The sequence below is a fragment of the Haliaeetus leucocephalus genome, unplaced genomic scaffold (genome assembly GCF_000737465.1).
Source record: "Haliaeetus leucocephalus isolate CR32 unplaced genomic scaffold, Haliaeetus_leucocephalus-4.0 Scaffold1000, whole genome shotgun sequence".
Classification (NCBI taxonomy): domain Eukaryota; kingdom Metazoa; phylum Chordata; class Aves; order Accipitriformes; family Accipitridae; genus Haliaeetus; species Haliaeetus leucocephalus.
The window spans coordinates 931,445-937,822 of record NW_010973436.1 but is presented as its reverse complement, the minus strand read 5'-3'; the positions used below and the strand labels follow the sequence as shown (position 1 = coordinate 937,822).

Genomic DNA, 6,378 nt, shown 5'->3' with positions numbered 1-6,378 from the left:
CGCCCCGCCAGCCCCGGCCCCACGGCGCTGGGAATCGCCCCCAACCCACTCCCGCGGCGGGGGGGGGGAACGCTTCGGGGCCAGCCGCGGCGGCTCCCTAAAACCCGCGGGCTGGTTGCCGAGCGCATGGGCCATCCGTAGTACCTATCCGGTATTTAGGTCAGTGTTTTGTTACGCTCAAAGTTTTCCTCTGAAATAAAATAAAAGTTGCAAGGGAAGGTGTGGGGAACGGGGGAGTGAGGAGTGGCTTCTCGTGGGAACCCACCACGACAGTGCTGTTGTGGGTGCAGGGACATGGGGATAAGAAATAAGCACAGCACGAAAGGAGGGAAAGGCTGCTGCAGGGGTGTTGGGAAAACACTTCCAGCGCAGCTGGATGGCAGGTCACGGAGCTGCGAAGGGAGGGCTCTGAGCAGTGGAAAGTTCAATGCACGACAGGCACTGTGCAGCCTCGGTGTCTGCAGGAGCAGAGATGCTGCCTACACCTCCCTGATGCCCCGCGGACTTTGCCGTACCCTCACACCACACATTAGTGCTCTCCATGCCCAAACATCCCAGGAGCAGCCTACAGAAAGTGTGGCTGCAGGGCTACAGGCTATGGCTGCTGGGTTACAAAGCTGCTATTTCCAATTTTTTCTGTGTGGCAGGGCAACACGGGAGCCCAAGAAGGCCCAGGACCTTGTAAAAAACACGCTAAGGCTCCAGGTAATGCTGTTTCCACCGTGAAGAGCCGAGGGCGGTCCGCATGCAAGCCCTGCAGCGTGACCCAGCACCGAATCATCCGTCAGACACTGGTTGTCTCAGATCCCCCCAGCAGGACACTGCAGTCCCAGTTTGCATTTGGGCGTTCCCTTTTGTGCTCATCCCTGTCCGATTCTCAGCTTGCTGGGGTACAAACTCCCACTCTCCATCTCCCTGGGAAACACCCACCCGGATCCGGCCCCCACCAGCACTCCCCTTCTGCCCCTGGAAGCCAGCTGCAACAGGAGGGCAGGGAGGGGAGCAGGACATCCTCCCCGATCCCCAGCAAGCCCACACAGGGACAGGAACCAGGTGACACTAGGCAGAGAAAGGATCTTCCCTTTCTTAGGCATTTTTGGTGTCCTGGAAGATTCAAAGAAGATTCAGTCCGTCAGTGCTCTGTCACTTGGACTTGGAGGCCAGCAGAAGGCAGCCCTTTGCAAGAGCAGCTCCAGACACTCCGGGAGGGGAAGCCAGGAGAAGGGAACAGTTTTTCTGGCGTCTGTAGCTGCTTCCCACCCTGAGCCTCTGCCCTGGGAGTCCCTGAGGCATTTGTGCTCCATGAGGATCTTCCAGCCCATGTAGTAGGTGAGGATGGAGAGAAGCTGGATGCTCCAGTGCTCCTAATTGCTGTGGCCATGGACAGGATTGTTAAGCCAGGCCAAGATGCAGTTAGCAAAAGCTCCTATTTAATTTCTCGTGCCTCGGCTGGCCTTTTTCTTCTCGAAAACTGTAAGTAGGCATTAAAGAAAAAAGGCAGCTGGCACAAAGAGACTGTCTACTGCTCTCTGGGGCTCATGGGACCCTTCCCTCTCATTCTCCTCTTCTGAGCCACAGCGGCTCACTGAGGGCAGGCAGCCTGTTTGCAGGATGGCTGAGGAGCCCAGGCTGCTCCAGCTGCTGGGAGTGCATTACTGAAATTGGGAGGAAGGGAGGAGGGCTGGGAGGGCAGCAGCAGGGAGGTGCTTCCTTTGGACCTGCAAAACTTTGGCATTAGATTTGACAGTAATTTTGCCCTGAACTCTGGGTAAGAAATTCCTGGTCCTGAACCAAGGCCTAGAACACAGAAAGGGGACGAGGATCACAAGGGGAATGTGCTGCTCACATCCTGTGTGCAGGGAAGGCTTTTGTCACAAAGAACCAGGATGTCTTTTGCCTTGCAAGTGGGAGAGGAGCCACGCTGCCATGCTGGGTTTGCACAATGTGCATGAATGGCCATCACTTGCTGGGGGAACCCAGCCCCTGACCTAGCATGGACAAGCAGATCAGAGGTGACCTGAAGGACCTAGTCTTGCTGGGCACGGCCCATCCAACAGCTCGGACCACAGTAGGTCACCTCATCAGTCGGGGACATTAGGAACAAGTGGCATTAGGAACATATTAACCGGGTGTTCAGGGCCCTGCTGAAGTGAATGTGTGGGTCTTAGTTAACAGGGTACAGCCATATTACTGAGTGGGGCATTATCAGTTGCCACAACTCACATTGGCACACTGTGAAGAGGACAATGACATGAGCACCTTGACATGACCCACTGCAGTCGGTCACGATGGCGACAGACCTTCCACAGGGTTCCCCAAGGCCTTGTAGAGAGTTAGAGACATACCCCAGAGCTGACCTTGCCACAGCATGTGGGGATGAGCCTTCTTTCCCCTGGAGGTTGGGAAACCTCTGCCAGATGACTCAGAGGATGTGTGGAACACATGGTGCTTGAGATGGTGCTGCAGATGCCAGCCTCCAGCAGACTTGGACAGACCTGCCCCCTCCAGCTGGCTTCCCACAGGCGTGAGGCAGGGGCTGTCAGGTTTCAGAGGCTCACATATCCCTCTTTCTTTTCTCTGGAGCAGATCGAGGGGGTGTGTTAAAGGCTGGCCGTCAGCTTCAGAAAGGGTCCCTGCATTCCAAAATTCAGGGTCCGCTGCTGCAAACCCTGGCTCTGGTCTTTGCTCTGAGGCTGTTTGCTCTGAAGGGGGCTGGAGGAGGAGACCAGGCTTGTGAAGTACATCACCCCATCCGCAGAGAGTGAGTGGGGTCCATGCCTGTTCCCTCCCCAGCATGGACGGTGGCATGCCTTGCCGTCTGACAGAGGGACACTCTCTACCCTTTCTGGGAGGGTAGAGAGCCCAAAGTTCAGTACATCTCACCTCCCAGTGTCTTCCCCAACCAGCAGACGTGCCTGTTGCAGCCTGCACACCACGGGGCTGGCTTTGGCTGTCCTTTCTCTTTTGCTTGCTGCGACCTCCCCATCTAGCCAACAGTATCCAGCAGACCCAGAGGATGCAGGAGACCAGAAGTTTTCCCCTCAGGGACTCCTCTGTGAGCACTGGGACAGAGGCTGAGCTGTGCCTGGAGCTGGGCAGGTGCCGTGGGTCCCCACGCCATCTAGTGTTGTACTGGCAGTGGGACGTGGGAGTGGGAAAGGCTGTAAAACTCCCCACTCTCGGTGGGTCTCCCAGCTTCCCAAGCCAGGTCAGTGTGCAATCTCCAGCTGGGAATTCTACCCGCTCCAGTTTTATTTCCAAAAATGCTTAGGCACCTGCTCGACTTCACCCAGCATAATCTGCACACACGGGTGCAGTTTAAACGTGCCAGGGTCTCGCATGGCCAGGCGCTTGGGAATGGTCACGCCAGAGGATTAAGTCAAACAGTGTCCTGGGCCAGTGGATTGGGACCAGAGGTGCCAAAAGAAGTGACCAAAACTAATCAAGGCATCAAAAAAATGCCATTAAGAGCTTGAAACAAAAGCAGCAGCATTCACAGGATAATGTCAGGGTAATCAAAATCTTCAAAGAGAGCGTAGTTCACAAGCTGTCCGATTCCTGCATGTATCTACCACGGCTCTCACGGCTGGTGGTGTAAAATTATTTTTCAGTGAACATAAAGGAACCAAGGAATTTTTTTTTTTTTAACTTCAGACAAACAGGCTGCTGATAGAGGTAAGAAGAACAAATCTAGACCATTCTAGAAAGTGATTTTATTTTATAAATAAAGCAGTTATTCATAATAGAGCAGTTAAAGGAAATTCAGAGAGACCAAAAAGAAGGAAACTGGTACTTAAAGATATTAGCTGCTGGGAGCACACAGACATGGTTTTTGCTCAGGATCCAGGGGTTGGCCGAGCCATATGTTCTCATGTTGATCATCGCAGGAGCAGACATGGAATAATGAATTTTTGTTCAGAAACTCACTGCTGAAATAGGAGGAAGGCCAGAGCTGGACTGAATTTGAAGGAATAGATCATAGGAAAGCAGAGATGGGACTGTAGTCACATGCGTCAGGGATCCAGGGTGTCTGAGATGATGGAAGGATGGCAAGAGGCTCGTAGTCATAGACAACAGTCTCCTCTTCCAGCCAATATTTTTTTTTTTCTGGGGATATATTCCATTTTCAAGAGAAGTCAGATCTGGAATAGGGCTGCCATCCTTCTGGCTGCGATTGCTACAGAGCAGAAGCAGTTTGCAGAAAGCATATGACAGCCGATGTTTCCAGGAAGGCACTGTACTGACACACCAGTGTGCAGAGGGAATCCCACAGGCTGGGGACACAGGCAAACCTGTGCACATGCAAAGCAGCTCGGCATCCCAGAAGCAGCGGTATGTATGCCAGAAGTTTTGGGATCACTGTGTGATTTACAGTCAGTTCGCATGAGATGTGGCTGTGCAGGACTTCTCAGCATCCAGCAGCTTAGTCAGATGTCCAGGAATCCTAGACAAATGCAGAAAACTCTCCAAATATGCCTGGGTAAAATTCCTGTGAGGAAAATAAAGGCACGTTTTAAAAACGTAAATGGCTGATAGTCTCAATCAGGCAGTTTTCATGGGAGCATGGGGTGGTCTTGTCAGCTGCAGGGGGAAATGGGATAGCCTCCCACCCCATTACCATGTTGCAGATAGGGAAGGTGCTCACAAAACCGTAAGCTGAACCGCTAACGTGGCTGTGCCCATCACTCTGCAAGAGCTAAGGCTCATGTCATGCAGCCAGAAGTAATTAAATTCTTGAAGCAATAGATGCAAAGTTAAGGAGCTCCAGGCCTGGTCCAGCATGGACCCAGCACGCTTGTCATCATGAATAACCAATCCCACTGGGAAGAACGCAATATAAAGCATGGGACGGCAAGAGCTGGTCATGCTCAACACGACCCAGCACGCACCCCATCTCTTGCAGGCGTCAGGAGTGTGTGTTGAAGGATCCAAGCCTCCAGCAACCCGCAGCCAAAGGCCTTTCTCAGCCAAGGACAGCAACTTTGTATTTATGACTCTTGATTGATTTACCACCATTAATTTGTCCTGTTGCTTTTAAACCCACCTCAACAGCGAGCATCTTTACTGCCCTGCTGTCAGGAGCTCCCTACTAAACTGTGCATTGTGTGAAGCCCTTTTCCTTGTTGCTCTTCTCTGAACCATTTTTACACTAGTAATCCCTAACTCCAGTTTTGCACGTTTAGACTGCTAATGAACCATGATCTGGCATTTCTATGAGTATTTAATAGCCCTTAATGTGGCCCCTAACTCTGTTAGAGTGGTTCCTAATAATTTGCATGCTGGGGGTATCAGATACACTGCACTATAGTTCCTGGGGTTTTCCCTGGCTCTGTTGAAAACTGCTGGGTTTTTTTTAAGACTAATGAGCAAACGCCATCTGCTCTGGGGGATTTGTCACTGATCATTTAGCAGCGTACTCATTCTGTGATTCCTCTAATGAACAATTCGAGGCAAATCCTCTGCTGGGCAGCTTGATACCACAAAATAACCTGAAGGAGAGGGGCAGCCCCTCCACTCAGAATGAAAACCGTGCTCAGCTGTCTGCCAGGAGAGACCGACCCTCAGCACCTTCACAAAGCAGAGCCAGGCAGGCACCGCAGGGCGCTGGGAGCGGGATTCTCCAGCCACGAGAGGGGGCTCAGAGAAGGCGCAACGGAGCCAACCCAAACATCTCATCGGAAAAGGTTCACAGGTTGGTTTGGCTACAGCAGGTAGAGCTGGAAGGGAGCAGCCTGCGGGCCTACAGGCATTGCCCTCCACCGCGGGCCGCTACGCGGGCACCTGCCCGGAGGACGAAAACCCGTGGGGCCTGGCGGCTGCGGCGACGGTGTCACTGCGTCCCCGCACAGCTCTGCTCCTCGCCTCGCAGCTCCCGGACCTGGTGCTGCCTGAGCACCGCTCGCCTCGCCTGGGGACGGCCAGGCTCTGGATTTAGCTCCAGGAGAGACTGGAAACCGCCTCTCTGGAAGCTCAGCATCCTCCTGGCCGCCTCACTGGCAACTGCGTGGGCGGGAGGGCAGCTGGACCCGCCAGATGCGGCCTGGTTTCCCTCACAGACGGGGCTCTTCTCCGTGCCAGCCATTTCTCTCCACCCTCCCCCGTCCCCCAACAGCCGCCTCATCCTCACAGGCCCCCGCACCGGCACCGCGGGCTGCCCCGGCGCTCCCCGGCCCGCAGACGGGGCCGCGGCCGGGCGGTGCCGGCTCCTCACACCACACTCAGCAGCTCCGCCGCTCCCCGGTCGGTGGGCGGGATCCCAGACCGAGGCGGCGCGGCGGGGAGAGCGCTGCGATGGCGGCCGGGCGGGAAGGCGGGCGGGGCCGCCTCGCGCGCAGGGGCCGCTGGGAGCTGTAGTCCGGGTCGCGCCCAGGTGCGGCG

The 6,378-nt window shown here is 54.7% G+C and overlaps 1 protein-coding gene across 1 annotated transcript in view; it reads left to right on the top strand.

The window, feature by feature from the left end:
* Window positions 1-6,378, top strand: part of PPP1R12B (protein phosphatase 1, regulatory subunit 12B) — a 144,003-nt gene that overhangs the window by 15,536 nt on the left and 122,089 nt on the right. The window lies entirely within an intron of this gene.